Source organism: Anabrus simplex, chromosome 7 (genome assembly GCF_040414725.1).
Source record: "Anabrus simplex isolate iqAnaSimp1 chromosome 7, ASM4041472v1, whole genome shotgun sequence".
NCBI lineage: Eukaryota > Metazoa > Arthropoda > Insecta > Orthoptera > Tettigoniidae > Anabrus > Anabrus simplex.
In genome coordinates, this window is record NC_090271.1 from 235,844,309 (window position 1) to 235,861,793 (window position 17,485).

At 40.4% G+C, this 17,485-nt stretch overlaps 1 protein-coding gene across 1 annotated transcript in view; it reads left to right on the forward strand.

Annotated features, from left to right (window-relative positions):
• The first annotated feature begins 14,789 nt into the window (after positions 1 to 14,789).
• Positions 14,790 to 17,485, forward strand: part of LOC136877075 (shootin-1) — a 180,729-nt gene continuing 178,033 nt past the window's right edge. Inside the window, exon 1 of the mRNA XM_067150892.2 lies at positions 14,790 to 14,959. The gene's annotated coding sequence lies outside the window, so the exon portion shown is untranslated. The remainder of the gene's footprint in view (positions 14,960 to 17,485) is intronic.

The window sequence follows — 17,485 nt, forward strand, 5'->3', positions numbered from 1 at the left end:
ACTTCCAAATTTTCCCGGTGAATATTCCTTATCCATTTCTCCTGTAGAGATATATCTTCAGGGAATTTAAAAGCTTCAGCAACGGTATAATTAGATCTTTCAACCACGAACGCAGCAGGAACGACCCATTTTGTGCTATGTTACAGCACGACAATATAAACACTATTATACATCAAAAATACCATCATATAAATTTCTAACAAAACACCATACTGATAAACCGTTATAGATTACTATTTTACCAAACATATACTTTATACTTCAATAACTCGATCAAAATAACACTCTCTAACAAATGTAAACACAGATATGAACCAACCACATGTCTCAAACACTCGCCCACGAAGTCGCCATTTTCCTCCTAATCGATAGTAACATTAAGGTCTGATATTATTGTAGTCGGTCTTGGACTGAGGATTGGAGTCGGTCTTACTGAGACCAACTACAATAGTGCTACTCTCGATCGTTCAAAGATGGCGAATCGAGTAGGCGGATATGTTGGAAGCGTGAGTTTGCTTTGGTTTGTTGTTATTGTATGTAGTTGGCGTAATTTCTTCAAAGTTAGCGATAAATGTTAGTTTCTTTGTAGAATATAATTCTTCGAGTGTATTTATATGAGTCAGTGGACACCTAGGATCTGTAATTATACGTAGTAACGTGAGAATGTGTTTGTTTTAATCCTGTTGTGAACCAGGTTTAAGTCTAACCGTGGTAATGCCTTTCATACAACTATTCTTAAGTTTTCTACGGAATAAAACATTAAGAGAGAAATGGATTAGAATATACATCGTGATTATTTAGAAGTCGATGAGGAAACTGTAGGGTGCATACATCATTTTGAGAATAAGTCCGAGGTTAGGAAAGACTTTTCTCTAATTCCAAACGGTGAAATTCGTGTTCCTCGAAAAATATTAATTTAGATAGACTATAATTATAATTGATATTGTGATATTCCGTCTGTCTATATGTTTCAAAGTGTCGAGTGATTTAGATGCAAGTGTATTTTACAATAATCTGTGCTTGCCTCCGGAAATGTTTGGCTGGATCTTGGAGTAGAACAAAACTTATGTGTGACAGATGGAGCAATTTGTATACTGTTACACAGAAGAAATAGTGACTTGGAGGGATTAACTGGGTTTGTAACGCAGGGTTTTACACTACCAACACCTTTTGACTCATGCTGTGGTTATCTGTTATCAAGCAGACTACAGCGAACTGAAGCTTGTCCATGTGGTTAAATACCAATGTTTAGGGTTTTTGCACTCATGTTCTTTAATGGTTAAAAACCTATTACATCTTTAGTGTCAGAACGTTTCATTACACAGGTTACCATCATTGTGTGAGGTGCTGTTATGCCATATGTCAACATTATGTTAGCATTACCAGGGCCGTTCTTTGGGTTAACATAATTATTTCGGGTGTACTCTGGCTGAGTGGCTCAGACGGTTAAGGCGCTGGCCTTCTGACCTTAGTTGGCAGGTTCGATACTGGCTCAGTTCGGTGGTATTTGAAGGTCTTCAAATACGTCAACCTTGTGTCGGTAGATTTACTGGCACGTAAAGGAACTCTTGCGGGACTAAATTCCGGCACTTCGGCGTTTCCGAAAACCGTAAAACGTAGTTAGTGGGACGTAAAGCCAATAACATTATTATTTCTGGTGTACTTCCCTTTCATTTGGTGCTGAACATAAGAAATTATTCACCACATCAACACTAAGGCAATACATTTTATTTCATAGTTCTCATAAGACCGAATAAATGGAGGAATTTCGCACCTTAATTTACTTTTAAACATTCTAAATGATTCTATAATAAATATCATTTTTACCCGTTTCATCGTGTATTTTCATCTATCCAGTGAAGACAAATCAATGAGAAAACGTTATTTAAATAATTGAAATTTCTAAATAATCAGCTCGTTATCTTTCCTAGTAGAATATATGTGATTCTAGTTAATTATATGTGGTGCGTACTTGTTGGCGAAGCGTTTATACGTGAAAAAGTGATTTTCCCTACGATGTTACATGTATCATGTTAAATTACCGTCGTTTGTACGTGATATTTTTATGTTAGCCAATACCAGCAGTCCAGCTACTTCGGCCGCCATGTTTTTTTTATATGACAGTCTGAGGATTGGAGTCGGTCTTGGTCTGAGGACTGGAGTCGGACTTGACGCAGATTCCCAGTTCGCGAATCGATATTTTAAATTTCGTATTCACACTGTAACTCCCAACAACAATTGTGGCCGTTTTTCCAAAGGTGTGATGGGAGCACTCAAACTCATTATCTGGACTTGGCGGCAAGTACAAAACCAGATGCTCTTTCTGTGGCTATGAGCATGTTCTATTGCCTGCTTATCTCAAGGCTTCAGTGCTCACTGTCAACCGTCACAGAATTATCAATTTGTAATATCACACCTACGTGCACTTGTGATTATGTAAACTCATCAGAATACCCCACTGGAACATCTTTATAGCTTCTTTGCTCTAATATCGTGCTCTCAAATCAAATAAATCCTACTGATCTGCATTTAGGACAATCAACCAGGTGGCAGATTCCCTATCTGTTGTTTACCTAGTCTTTTGTCCGACTCGTTGACTGAATGGTCAGCGTACTGGCCTTCGGTTCAGAGGATCCTGGGTTCGATTCCCGGCCGGGTCGGGGATTTTAAACTTAATTGGTTAATTCCAATGGCCCGGGGGCTGGGTGTTTGTGCTGTCCCCAACATCCCTGCAACTCACACCACACATAACACTATCCTCCAACACAATAACACGCAGTTACCTGCACATGGCAGATGCTGCCCACCCTCATCGGAGGGTCTGCGTCACAAGGGCTGCACCTAGCTATAAATAGCCACACGAAATTATTATTATTATTATTATTATTATTATTATTATTATTATTATTATTATTATTATTATTATTATTATTATCATTATTATCTAGTCTTTTCTTAAATAGGTAATTGCAAGTAAATTGGACATTTATTGAACATCTCCCTTGGTAAATTATTTCAATCCCTAACTCCACTTCCTATAAACGAATATTTGCTCCAATTTGTCTTCTTGAATTCCAACTTTATCTTCATATAGTGATCTTTCCTACTTTTAAAGACACCACTCAAACCGAATCGTCTACAAATCTCATTCTACGCCATCTCTCCACTGACAGTTCAGAACATACCACTTAGTCGAGGAGCACGTCTCCTTTCTCCCAAGCCTTCACAGCCCAAACTTTGCAACACTACTATTTTGTCGGAAATCATCCAGAACAAATCGAGCTGCTTTTCTTTGGGATTTTTTCAGTTCTTGAATCATTTAATCCTGGTGAGGGTCCCATATACTGGAACCATACTCTAGTTGGGGTCTTACAAGAGACTTGTATGCCCTCTCCTTTATACCCTTACAACAACCCCTAAACACCCCCATAACTGCACCCTTTATTTACAATCCCATTTTTATGTGATTGCCCCAATGAAGTTTTTTCCTCATATTAACACCTAGGTACTTACAGTGATCTCCACAAGGAAATTTCACCACATCACCACAGTAATTAAACTTGAGAAGACTTTTCATATTAGTGAAACTCACAACCTGACTTTTAACCCCGTTTATCATCATATCATTCATTAATACATGTACGTAAGTGTGTTATGCTGATGAAGCCGACATAACTGTTGTGGAGTGGGTTAGAATACCAATTAGCGATACCATATTCAGACTTACAGGAACATTGTTTTACCCACATCTGGAACCAATGGAATGAGGAATGGTACAACGTATCCAAAAATACGTCAAACACCTGTTACAAGTACTTAACAAATTTAAAAAACATGCTTCGCAGAAGACAAATACACACGAAGATACACTACCACAATAATACGAATGAGACTGAATCATGCATATACCCCTGAACACGTAGGCCTATTTCGAGTAAATGTAATAGAACCAAATACACTGTCTCTCATATAAACTAAGACCGAACGCACCGAGTTTGTACTCTGCGTTACGGCAGCTGCCTCAGCCGAACTTATGTCGCGCGCGCCCGCCCTGCTTTAAACGTGTAGGCCTATATAATCTTATATGAAATCTTACCTCATAAAAGATGCTGGAAGTGTCGTCCTTCCTGAATTATACAGGCATTGTACCTGGTAAGCACATTCTGGCTGACGCGAGTGAGTTCTGCCACTGTAATGTTTCTGATTTCATTCGCAATGTTTTCTTTCTGTACCTTCAGTTTGTGAGGATTTGTTCGATACACTTTTTATTTCAGTTTACCCCACAAGTAAAAATCACGCACTGTTAGATCCGGAGAACGACGGGGAAACAGTCCAGCACCGATCACTCTATCTGCAAACACTTCCGAGATTGCAAGAAGGGAATCTTCTGCTGTATGAGCAGGGGCTAAATCTTGTTGAAACCACCCACGCGATTTTTTCTTATTCCGTTAACTGATGGAAGATCGGCGTCAAAATGTCATCTTGGAACCTCTCTGCATTTACTGTAGTTCCGAAAAAATAGGCCCAATTATTCGTCTTGCATTAACAGCACACCAAACACCAATTTTCCTATCATAATGAGGGACTTAGTACTTTCTACACACCAATAGCGAGAGGTATGACTGATCACACGACCATTAAGGTGAAACCAGGCCTCATCCGAAAAGAACACAAACTGTAGGTCGAATAAACGATTTCATTGATGCAAGACCACTCACAATATTTAACTCTTGTGGATGGATCAGCAGGTTTTAAACAATGGGCCCGTGTAATCCTGTACGGTCTGATGTGTAATAGCTTTGTAGCTCTTTTTGCAGAAGAAACCGAAACCCCTACTTGTTGTGCTAATTCTGTGAGTGATTTATTCGGTGACCGTTCAAGATTCACACCAATGCTATCTAGCTTTTCCTCTGTTCGTGCGCGCGCATGTATTTTATTGAGCACTGAGCCAGTAGTTTCAAATTTATTTACAGTTACGTGAATCTGTGATCGTGAAGGTGGCACTTCACCAGGAAATTGCTGAACAAACGCATCGCGTACCCGTCGAGCCGATTCGTACTTAAAATAACTTTTACATACGAAAATATGTTGTTGCAATTATAACTCTCTCACCATGTTAACAGCTTAGATTCAGACTGGCGACTCATGCTGGCCAGGTCGAACACTTGCAGGCTGCTTGCAAGGTCTAGAACTATGCGTGCGCCTCCCATACTGCAGCTGCCGTAGCGCAGAGTATAAACACCGTGCATTCGGTCTGGGTTTATATGAGAGATCCTGTATATGTGCATGTGGGAAAGAAATAGGGACTCTAAATCATCTTCTGTTCCAAAGTTCTAATTATAAAATTCAAACAGGAACCTAATGAATCTAGAGTTCCAACTTACAGAGTTTGAGGAAAATAATTAGTCTTATAAAGGAGGACAGGAATGAAGGTAGTCTCCCTTAAACAATCTACAGAGTATGGTGAGTAAACAAGAGGGAGAAAGGAGAGAAGTTCCGGAAGACAAGCGTGAAAATGTTTTAAGGGGTAGAAAATTTGAGAGAGAGAGAGAGAGAGAGAGAGTCAGGTGGAATATCGGTAAGGAATCAGATGAGTCTCTGCTGGTAAAACAGCAGAGGAAAGATATATATATTTGCTAGTTGCTTTACGTCGCACCGACACAGATAGGTCTTATGGCGACGATGGAAGAGGGAAGGGCTGGGAGTGGGAAGGAAGCGGCCGTGGCCTTAATTAAGGTACAGCCCTAGCATTTGCCTGGTGTGAAAATGGGAAACCACGGAAAACCATCTTCAGGGCTGCCGACAGTGGGATTCGAACATACTATCTCCCGAATACTGGATACTGGCCGCACTTAAGCGACTGCAGCTATCGAACTCGGTAAAGGAAAGAGAGAGATCAGGGAAGTTTTACAGAAGAGGAAAGAGAAACGTAGAGGATAGGAAGAGTGCTGTGGAACAGAGTCATGAGTAGTGTGCCTTGAATTCGCAATGAATCCTCTCAGTTACTGCCTTCTAAGGGCCGGGCTGGATAGCTCCGGCCTCCTGAGTTCAAGTTAGCGAGTTCGATCCCGGCTCAGTCCGGTGGGACTTGACGATGCTCATATACTTCAACCTCGTGTCAGTTGATTTACTGGCACGTAATAGAATTCCTGCGGGACAACATTTCGGCACTTCGGCATCTCCGAAAACCGTAGAAAGTAGTTAGTGGGATGTAATGTCTTCTAAGGTTGTATGTGGTCTTTAATAGGCATCGTATGACCTCGGTTGTCGATTGCAAGTAATAATTTGACTACAATTGCGTGTCATTCTCACAGTTATCAGAGCTGCAGTGAGTGCTCCTATACGAGAAATTGGTAACTCGACGCAGACGGACCCGATTGCCGAAAGATAGATTTCCTGGCAGATGCCAATTGTGTACACCAGAGATCTTTTACGTACATACTTGAAAGATATAGCAAAATATTCACTTTTCCCATTTAGGAAAATCCTTCAGCTAAAGCCAGGTTCGAACCTGGTATCTTGGGCATAAGGAGCTAGCACGCTGTCTACTCGTCAATTAGATTCAACTTCAGCGAAATGTCAAGCAGGAGGCGAAATTTGAAAGCTACGTAAAATTGTTTTATTAATAAAATATTGTCAAAGTTAAGAAATATCCAATGAAAGAAAAGTGTAGGAGTGCAGAGAAATAATAATAATATTAATAATAATAATAATAATAATAATAATAATAATAACAATAATAATAATAATAATAATAATAATAATAATAATAATAATAATAATAATAATAATAATAATAATAATAATAATAATTTGCGATCGCTATCTTCGAGAAAAAAGACATGTAAGCGACCCCTGTAAATAAAACAATCTTTAATCCATACAACATATTGAAACAGATTTCCATCACACTTTACACAGGCTTTGGACTGTCAAAATGATAATTATCATCTTACATTATTATTATTATTATTATTATTATTATTATTATTATTATTATTATTATTATTATTATTATTATTATTATTATTATTATTATTATTATTATACCGGAAGGTACACCTCTACGCCGCATATTTAAATCTTGCCCCTAATAGAACTTCTCTACTGGAGGAACAGTGAACTTGAAACTGGACCAACTTATAAATTTACTCTGAAGATGGCACCACTAAAATTTGATGTAATTTTGTTATTGCGAAGTTTCCAGTACTGTGTGAAGTTCTACTTGTTTTGTTTGCCCTTTATCAAGAAGTTTGGACTTTCTTCACAGATATCACGGCTCATAAACTATGATCATGCACCCTGGTGCGAAGTTGAAGAACCCTGATTTGAAGAAATTTTGTATTCATAAGGTTTTTTTTACTAAATTTCGTTCATTCATTTTTGGGTTGGCAATATTTATCTTTTCTTTCCGCCAGTTTTGAATTTAGCCAATCACGAATTTCTGTAATTAATTTTCCGCCTATCACAGGCTTCTTCGTCGATTTTGAGTGTAACTTTTAAATTCTCCAATAAAGTGAGAGGGTGTGGCTGGTTTATTCATGAAAGGTCTCGAACTTTCCTCGAGGGTTTATAAACTGCGGATTTTCACGGCTCTTGGCCATTTGATCGTCATCTAACTTAGTGTGTGTGTCAAGCAGGAGGCGAGAGGCGCCTCTTTCATCAGGCAGCAGTTCTTCAGCAAGGTAATGGCCAATTAACATCTTTATTTCTTGCTAGCTCTGCAATTTAACCCGAGGGAGAGGTCCGAAACCGTAACTATGTAACCTACTTTTCTGTAAATGTAACTTCTGCCGGCTTTGGTAATAACTTCATACAATTTTAACTGCAAATCGGGGATAGAGAGTGATGTACCCTCTCGAGCTCCCCTTCATATTGGTTCGAGGTGACTACGTTTTGTAACTGGTTTCCTTCCTTTCCGTAATGTCTTAAATTTTCTTTCGTATACGAGTCACCTCCTTAGTTTGGGAATAGCCCCTGTTTCATCGGCCTAGTGCCCTTTAGGTTTTAAGGATGCATATTTAGGAGTGCAAGTACTCGCCTCCATTCAATTTGTTTTTCGGTTCTTTCCGCAACGGCCCAATAGGTTGGGTACCAAATACCCCTGTATAATTCCTATTGTAAGTTGTGCCTTCAGAGGCCAGAATTTGTAATTTAATGCTGCCTTGAATAGGCTTGGAAAACTGAGAGCCTGTTAGCTCTTTTTCAAAGTTTTTGTAAGATTAATGAATGCCTCTGGGAGGCTTGATATTATGAGTTGGGAGCAAGCGATTCATGTATTGAGGGATTTCTACCCTTGTGTAAATTTGTACATTTGTAAATTCGAATTAAGAGCTCACAAAAATTGTAAAACTAGGGGCTGGTAGCCCAAGTGTGTTAAAGTTCCGAAATCTTGGATTTTTCTTAAGTCTTGTACCTGAACTGTCATTGTTATCTCACTAAGTGAGAGGTTGTTAAAGTTTTTTTTTTTTTTTTTTTTTTAAATATAACCTTCAGTTTGAATTTTACATTTTGTTCTGGACATTGTAGTTACACCCATTCACCCCGGCACCTTCTTTCACCACTGCTGGTCCAAGGGTAACACCGTAACAATTATTATTTTAACGTCGCCCCGACACAGATAGGTCTTTTGGTGACTATTGTATAGACAGGACTAGGACTGGCCAGCAAGGAAATGTGCCTGGTGTGAAAATGAGAAACTACGGAAAACCATATCTGCGGAATGCAAGCTTACAACTACGTGACCTAAATCACGTAGCCAACTCGCTCGGTATTATTACATTATTATTATTATTATTATTATTATTATTATTATTATTATTATTATTATTTTGTCAAGCCGAAATGCGTATTCAGGTGTAATTAAATTAATCAAATTCTCTTTCTATATCAAAGGCACAACTCGACAAGTAAATGCATATTCTGGCCGAGCCTGACCCATGCCCGACCAGCACGTGTGAATTTTATGCAAACCCAACAGAAATTTTAACTCGAATCCGAAAACCGATCAGTATAAAGCGAATTTTATCCCGCCGGCAAGGTCATGTGAATTTTAATCGCAGTCCGAGCCGAACTTGACAAGCAAATTTTGCCTTGAATCCGACAAGCACATTTCATTTTCATCCATAGCCGACAACAACCCGAGCAGCATTATCCAGAAAGTGTATCAGAAACTGAGTTTAACCTCGCAGGATTGAGGAGAGGCCTTGCGTGCTTCCCGCACCGAATCTGTCAGTGATCAAACTTTCATTGTACGGTAATAGTTTGTTTCCCGATAACCTTGTGAAGCCATAGGGTCTTGCATCTTATACAGAGTGGTCGGAAGCAGGGACGGTCAAATAATTGGAAACAAATAATTCGAAATTTGATCAACTGCTGAAGTTTCGTTTTTGTTTTTAATGCTATTTGTTCGGGGCGTGAATCGTTTCTTCCCATAGATCTTCACTCTTAAACAGCGATCATGAAGACTTTCAATTGTTTAGTGGTCTTCTGAGTAACTTTCCAGGTTTCACGGTTGTAAAGGAGAACGTAGCTTTTTGTTCGTGGCGTCGATCTCTAAAGGTCTTTTGCCACTACTTGCATCATACTTTATGAACCTGCGGGTAATTGTAATTGCGGAAGTGTAAAGTGTTGAATGTGAGGAAAGGAACATTAAGGACGACACAAACACCCAGTCCCCAGGCCAGGGACATTAACACGTTGAGTGCCGAGCCGATTGTAGCACACTATTCCACTGGTGCCAGGCATGTTTTTGAATTGCATTCCGCTGGTGCCAAAGCAATTGTACGCGTTGTAGTCTGTTTATATAATCTTGGGATGTATTTATATGATGTACTAAGTAAATTTTATCTCACCATACCATGGTCATGTGTGACGCCATATGGTGTCACATCAATTTTAGGAAAGATAAAATATAGCGTGACGCCATATGGTGTCACAGAATTTTTTGTCATGGAATGTGCAATACGAATTTCAAATACGGGATATTTATTTGCTAATTCAAATTAACGCAATATTTATGAAAACCTAGTAAAATGCAAAACAAGTACTTATATTACATTACATATTGTTGTGAACAGTTTTCTGATAACTCTAAACAATGAAAATATGCGTCTCGGCACGCCTGAGTTCTTGTTACTCGTTGTCATTTTTCAAACCTTATTGGCATCGTTGTTCAAACATTGTCCTTTGTACACTTGTTTCATGTGCTATTTTCATATTTACGTTTTGCACATCTGATCGGGAAGTTAAAGGAAACGCGCTAACTATACGCTACCTGGCTGCTAGCGCAGCTCGATGCAGCCCGGTTGGTTCACGTCCGCTGCCTCGCTCCTCACTACCTCTCCGCCACACCCCGATACTCCCGCGGCACTTCTAATTTTATGACTATTTATTTGTTTAATTTTGGCGTTTAAACTTGCGCTGGGTACATGCAGTTTTCACCTTAGCATTCTACTGCCTCCCACGAATATTCCTACCAAATTTCAACCGAATCCGAGTGTAACACATGTATGTGTTCCCTCGTAAGATTATTACCAATATCTTCCATTTTTTTAAATTTTTGCACAACTATATAAACTGAGTGATAATACGTACGTAAACGAGGAGTAAACAATGCCTGGCGCGCATTCACCTGTGAGAATGACCACTGGCCAGTCAGTGGCTTCGGAAGAATACTGTGGAGCCACATGGTGGCATAGAGTAAAAATACATAGCTGAAATAGACCCTGAAGTTCGCCCTTCACGTAGTACCAATTTTACGCGCATAGATATCACAGCTGATTATCTATGGTGCATCGCCTGAAACTCAACTGTGCCGCCATATGGCGTCACGCCAACTCTGATTTCAAGAACGGTGTGCCGCTATATGGCGTCACCCCATCTCAAATTTGAAGACCATCGTGATGCCATATGGCGGCACGTGGCACCCAACGTGTTAATCATTTACACTTAAAAAACCCTGACCCAGCCGGGGCCACTGGGTGACAGGCGCACACGTTGCCGGACGGCTGCTGAAGTTAGAATAATAATGTTATTGACTTTACGTCCCACTAACTACTTTTACGGTTTTCGGACACGCAAAGTTAGCCAATCAGATCGCTTCGCGGGCGAATTCAAATGGCTTTGCGGGGCGGTGTTGTTAAATTTGCAAGATGCTTAGACCAGCTTACCAGGAAATCAGAATCAAACACAAACACACCGTGGATTTCAGCCGGTGTCACTGTAGCGTACTTGCTATGGCGCGATCCTGTCAGCTCAGAAGTCTGTGTTCAATTCGCTTCCCTGGCGAAGTTCTTTTTCTTCGATGAGTGCTCTAAAGCCGATCATATAGCTACGTGCAGATTTAGCAGCTCCGCCTCGCAAAGCCCATTTGAATTCGTCCGCGAAGCGATCTGATTGGCTAAATTCAGTAGCTGATAAAATGACAACGGCGCGAGATATCGACATTTTTTTTCGAATTATTTATCAGTATGACCAACCCTCTAACGCTGATATACCCGGTTTACGTTTATTCCGACCAACCTGAATAAACAATGGTGACAGCAGTCCTCGTTACCTTGACAACTGAAAGACTGTTTCCTTGTGACCGTTTAGTTTAATACAAGATTCAAACAAACCTAACGTTTCCGGAGAAATTTGGAAATTCGTGAAAAATGTAATAATCATGAATACAGCTTATAAATATTTCATTTTGGGTTCTGTATTGATCCGCCTCAGTGGTGTAGTGGTTAGTGTGATTAGCTGCCACCCCCGGAGGCCCGGGTTCGATTCCTGCCTCTGCCACGAAATTTGAAAAGTGGTACGAGGGCTGGAACGGGGTCCACTCAGCCTCGGGAGGTCAACTGAGTAGAGGTGGGTTCGATTCCCACCTCAGCCATGCTGGAAGTGGTTTTCCGTGGTTTCCCATTTCTCCTCCAGGTAAATGCCAGGATGGTACCTAACTTAAGGCCACGGCCACTTCCTTCCCTCTTCCTTGCCTATCCCTTCCAATCTTCCCATCCCCCTGAAAGGCCCCTGTTCAGCATAGCAGATGAGGCAGCCTGGGCGAGGTACTGGTCATCCTCCCCAGTTGTATCCCCCGACCCAGAGTCTGAAGCTCCAGGACACTGCCCTTGAGGCGGTAAGAGGTGGGATCCCTCGCTGAGTCCGAGGGAAAAACCAACCCTGGAGGGTAAGCAAATTAAGAAGAAAGTTCCGTATTGACGTATAACGTTGATGAACTCAATTTTTTAAAATAAATAATTACACAGCTCCACCTTTGCATTACTTAATCATAATGATTATATCAACAAATAATCTTAAATATATAGGAAATGTGTCAGCCCTTTTGTGGCCATCTTCAGCTAAGTCAGAATTACTTGATCACTTAGAAAAGTGATAGGCCTACGTGTTTATAAAAGAAATGCACATTAAAAGTAGACCTACACATTAAAAACCACACGTGATTACAAATGAAATAATGTGCCTCTTTTTAATCTGTATTTTTATTCATAACGTATCACTTTTCTAAGTGTTTAAATAATTCCGATTTTAGCTGAAGATGGCCACAAAAGGGCCGAAATATGTCCTAGATGAAGATTGTATAATCAATATGATTAAGTCCGAGAATTATTGTGGAACAAACTGCAGAATGGCAGAATACCCTCTATTTGACTTTCATCGATTTTGAGAAGAACTTCTATTTTGTAAATAGAGGAGTTATGTGGAAAATCGAAAAATTCGGCATACCACAAAAGATCCTGAATCTTATAAAGGATAGGCCCTATGTATGAATGTTGTCAGGTTCCGCATATTGGAGATGTTCGTTGACTTCGGGAGTTCGACAGAGCTGCATTCTTTCTCCGACACTTTTCCTACTTGTATTGGATAGTGTGCTGAAGAGAGTGTATAGAGGTCGGGAAAGGGGGATTCATTGGGGCTTGCTAAGATAGGTTAGAAGACATAGTGTTTGCAGATAATATCTGCCTTCTGGCTCATAGGTTCAGAGATATGGAACAGAAGATGAAACGATTGAAGGAGGAGGCAGAGAATGCTGGAATTAAAATAAATATTAATAAGACCAAGAAGATGAGGTTCAACTCCAAGATTGATGATTAATTTTCTATAGATGATAAAGATATAGAACAAGTGGACTCCTTTGTATATCTTGGGAGTATAGTTACTACAACTGGAGGATCAAATGAAGACATTACGAGTCGTATCAGGAAAGCTATTTTGCTTTACGTCGCACAGACGCAGATAGGTCTTATGGCGACGATGGGATAGGAAAGGCCTAGGAATTGGAAGGAAGCGGCCGTGGCCTCAATTAAGGTACAACCCCGGCATTTGCCTGATGTGAAAATGGGAAACCACGGAAAACCATTTTCAGGGTTGCCGACAGTGGGGCTCGAACCCACTATCTCCCGATTACTGGATACGGGCCGCACTTATGCGACTGCAGCTATCACGTATCAGGAAAGCAAATGGTGCTTTTGTTCAATTGTATCCTTTATGGAGGGACAAGAACATTTCTAGAAATACTAAACTACGACTGTTTAATACAAATGTTAAGTCCGTTTTCCTTTACAGCTGTGAAACCTGGAAAGTTACTCAGAAGACTACTAAACAGCTGCAAATCTTCATGAATCGCTGCTTAAGACGTATCAAGAACAGAAGATGACCGGATGTTAATTAACTGAAGCCAATTGAAATAGAGATAAGGGAGAGAAAATGGCGTTGGATAGATCACACTTTAAGGAAGCCCGCTGGAGCCAGGACAGCACTCGACTGGAACCCCCAATGCGCTAGAAAGCGCGGCCGTCCGAAGAAGACTGGAAAAAGACTGTCGAGGAGGAGTGTGTAGCGATGGGAAAGATTTGGAACGAAGTGAATTGGTTGGTCAACAATAGGAATAGATTGGAAGTATTTCATGGAAGCCCTAGGCTCCAAAAGAAGCAACAGGAATTAAGTCAAGTAAGTCATTGCGATTAAGTATTGAATAGGTGGAACTGTGTAATAAATTCTTTCTAAGAAATGAGTTCATCAACAAAATCATAAACACAGTTATTATTGATCGTGCGGTAAAAGCGCGCCACGTTTACTATGCACATTTTTTCGATACATCTAATATCAACGGAGAGATTTGCCATTTCTGTGTTGGCTGTCTCTGCTGCCGAGACGTCGTAGCAATAAACAGACAAATATTAAACTGAATCAACTCTGTCTAATCCGAGGTACTTTGCCTCATCCTTGACTCTGACAATGCAGCTCATCTCTGTGTTGATGCTACAAACGTGTCGCCCATGAGGTCGGTTAGAGTTAACTTGGCAGATTCTGGCTCGTTGAGGAAAGTAACGGAAAACCACTCCATTCCTCATTTCTCTAGTACGCCTCTTCAATGATAGCTTATATAGATTAACTTTCGAGCTGAGGACTCAAAATCAAAATATGTGGCAAACATTTGAAATGTAGAGACAAAATTATAATTTTTGTAGCTAGAGGAAACCGACATCAACAAAATGAAACGAATTGTTACTGCCTTGAAGATCCACCGCGGCTGTGCGAGACAAACAGCTGTGAGGGGGATGTGATAGAAATAGAACTGGAGGGAGATTATCTTATTCCGGCAGTCATTGTTGAAGAGACAAGATACAACCAGTTCAACAATGACTATCCTATGTTGCGTCGCAGATCGGAAAAAGTAAGTTTGACCAGGAAGTAAAGCAGTACTTTCCTATTCGTCCTTGGAGCGGTACATGAAATCTATAATGAAGACTAGACGTAGCGGCAACGCGGCGAGCCAGTGACACCGCTGCATTGCGTGCGGGCGAGTTCAGTCTGTGGCAAGCAGTGGTTGGAGTAGGTAGTGTTCTGGTGTTGCTGAGCGCGCAGTCAGCGCCGTGTGTGTGTGAATTGTGGCGCGTGAAACTGCCATTGGATAAGTTACACCAGAGGAGGATTACTCTGCTTGAGGACGTCGGTGAGTAAAGTACTAAATCCAGTATTTTAACTAATTACACCTGTGAATGTGACTGACGACGCGCTAATGGCATTTCAAATTCTGATTAAAAATATAATGGCCTTAATTAATTTACTTAAACTTTCCATAGCGCCTGTAAATCATCCCCTGTGTTTATACTTCTACAATTATTTTGTACTGACAAGTGTAGAAACGACCTTTTTGTCAATTTTGAGGCGTATCTGTAGTTCAGAATATGTACTTTTTACAATCAAATGTAGCTAATTTTGTTGTACTGGAGCACTGATCTTATCAGCCACCTACTGCATCTCTTTTAAATGTGATTGGCTGGGGTAGCCGCTCTCATCATGTACCCGAGATAGCTGGTTCGATATCTGACACGCTCATTCTGCGTTTAAGGGTTACTTTAATGTGAAATATCCCTGTCAATAGTTTTATTGGTAATTTAAAGGAGCCCTTCAAGAGCAAAGTTCGCAATAAAACGGTGTCCGTTAAGACCGCCGCAGGAACGTTGAACTTTATTATTATTATTATTATTATTATTATTATTATTATTATTATTATTATTGTCCTGCATAGCGTATTTATGGCGAGTATGTATACGTAAGTTAGGCCTACTGTCTCAGATTCTTCTTCTACTATTATTTTTTTTCATCCAGGCCTTTTTGGGGTCGGCACTACAGGTAATGTGGCCCAGTTTTACGGCCGGATGACACAAACCGTATATGTATTCACTATTGCGTGTTCTGTGGTGGTTGTTTTTTGCTGTCTGCGTATGAAGAGCTGTGTAAATACCCAGTCCCCGAGCCACATGAATTAGACGTGGGTAAAATCCCTAACCCGGTCGGGAATAGAAGCGAGCACCCTCCTAACGAAAGGTCATTGCGCTAACCACTCCGACATTAGCAAGGAACAGACTGACGGTAGGCGAAGGGCTCTTTTTGCCAGCTTTACCTAGACTCGTAAAGTTGGTCGTTAATATTGTTTCTCCGTTGACTGAACAGTGATTGGTTAAACGTTCTTATGACGAATGAAGAGAGCTTACTCCTAGAGAAATGAAGAAATGATGGCGAGGAAGGTTATCAACCCTTCTTAACACCAGTCGAAGAAAGATGAAACGTTCCGCTCCCTTGAATAAGGAAGGCATGGCCTAATGAAAAGGAACAACCATGAAATTATTATTATTATTATTATTATTATTATTATTATTATTATTATTATTATTATTATTATTATTATTATTATTATTTCTGTTATAGTTTTAAAGTGCCAAGCATCTAGGGCATCATCGGGTCTGAAGTTATGAAGGGCCACTTAATCTTCGAAAATATAATGCATTCGAAGTCGAAGAAGGAACCTGGTATAGAAATGTGGAAACTGTACTGATTAGCTGGAGCCCTGTGATCACACACGTCCGAAATAGTGCCCCTGAAGCGGGGAAGGGTCTCTTCTTGGTGAATAAACCGTTCAGTAATCTTTTTAATCTATTAAATAGATGATGCAGTTCTATTACAATTTGCAGCTCTCTACCCGAACAGAAAAAACAGTTCCCTGTTCTGGATACGTGTGTGTTTCGACCAGTATTTCAAGTCAGAGCTTGTTTATTTTATAGCCTATGTGAGCGGACTTTATTCCTTTGTAAGGCTAAATTTGAACTCCCTTCGTAAGTTATTCTGTAAGTTACACACGAGGTAGCATAGACGAGATCGATGCTGGTGCGACTGTTACTTCCCGTGGCTCACCTGGCCGCCTTTACAGTCTCACTCAAGGTTTCACATATGTTTCGCAAGGATGTGACGCTTCGCGGAAGAACAAAGACCTATTCCCGCCATTGGACATCTGTAACTTCAGCTCTTTTGTTCAGCCAGTGCAGTGCAGATATGACATGTTCCGGTTAACGTGCGCGTGTGAAGTAGACACGGATTAATTTACATTGGCAAAGGTTGACATTATTCATATGTATTGCACGTCACACATATAAATATACTTAGGGATGCCCAAGACTTCCTCTGCAACTGGCATTCAAGATCGTTACGTCTCAAGAATGCGGCCGTTGAAGAGTTCTATGTTTCACCTGTCCATCTCCGTAGCGTAACGGTTAACACTATTAAATGCCGGCCTCGGAGGCCCCGGTTCCATTCCCGGTACTGCCAGAGATTTAAGAATGACAGGAGATCTGGTATGTACTATATGCAGTTCACCTCCCTTCGGGGTGTGTCTGAAAAGAGCTGCACCACCTCAAGACAGGGATACGAGTTTACTTTACGGTTGGAGTTCTCAAGATAGATCTGTTACGACTTATTTATTTAATGAGACGACGTCTATTGTTCTTCCTCCAACACGGTTCCGCCGTTCTATTGAGACCCCTGTAATTTTTTTTTTTTTTTTCGTCACCATGGCAAGGTTCTATGAAACATGTTCCACGTAGGGCTCGTCTTTCCCGCTGGCTTTCCATATTGCTTGTAAGAAATACGGAAGTAAATAATTATATTGTATAAAACCGTCGCTTATTAAAAGTTCCGTACG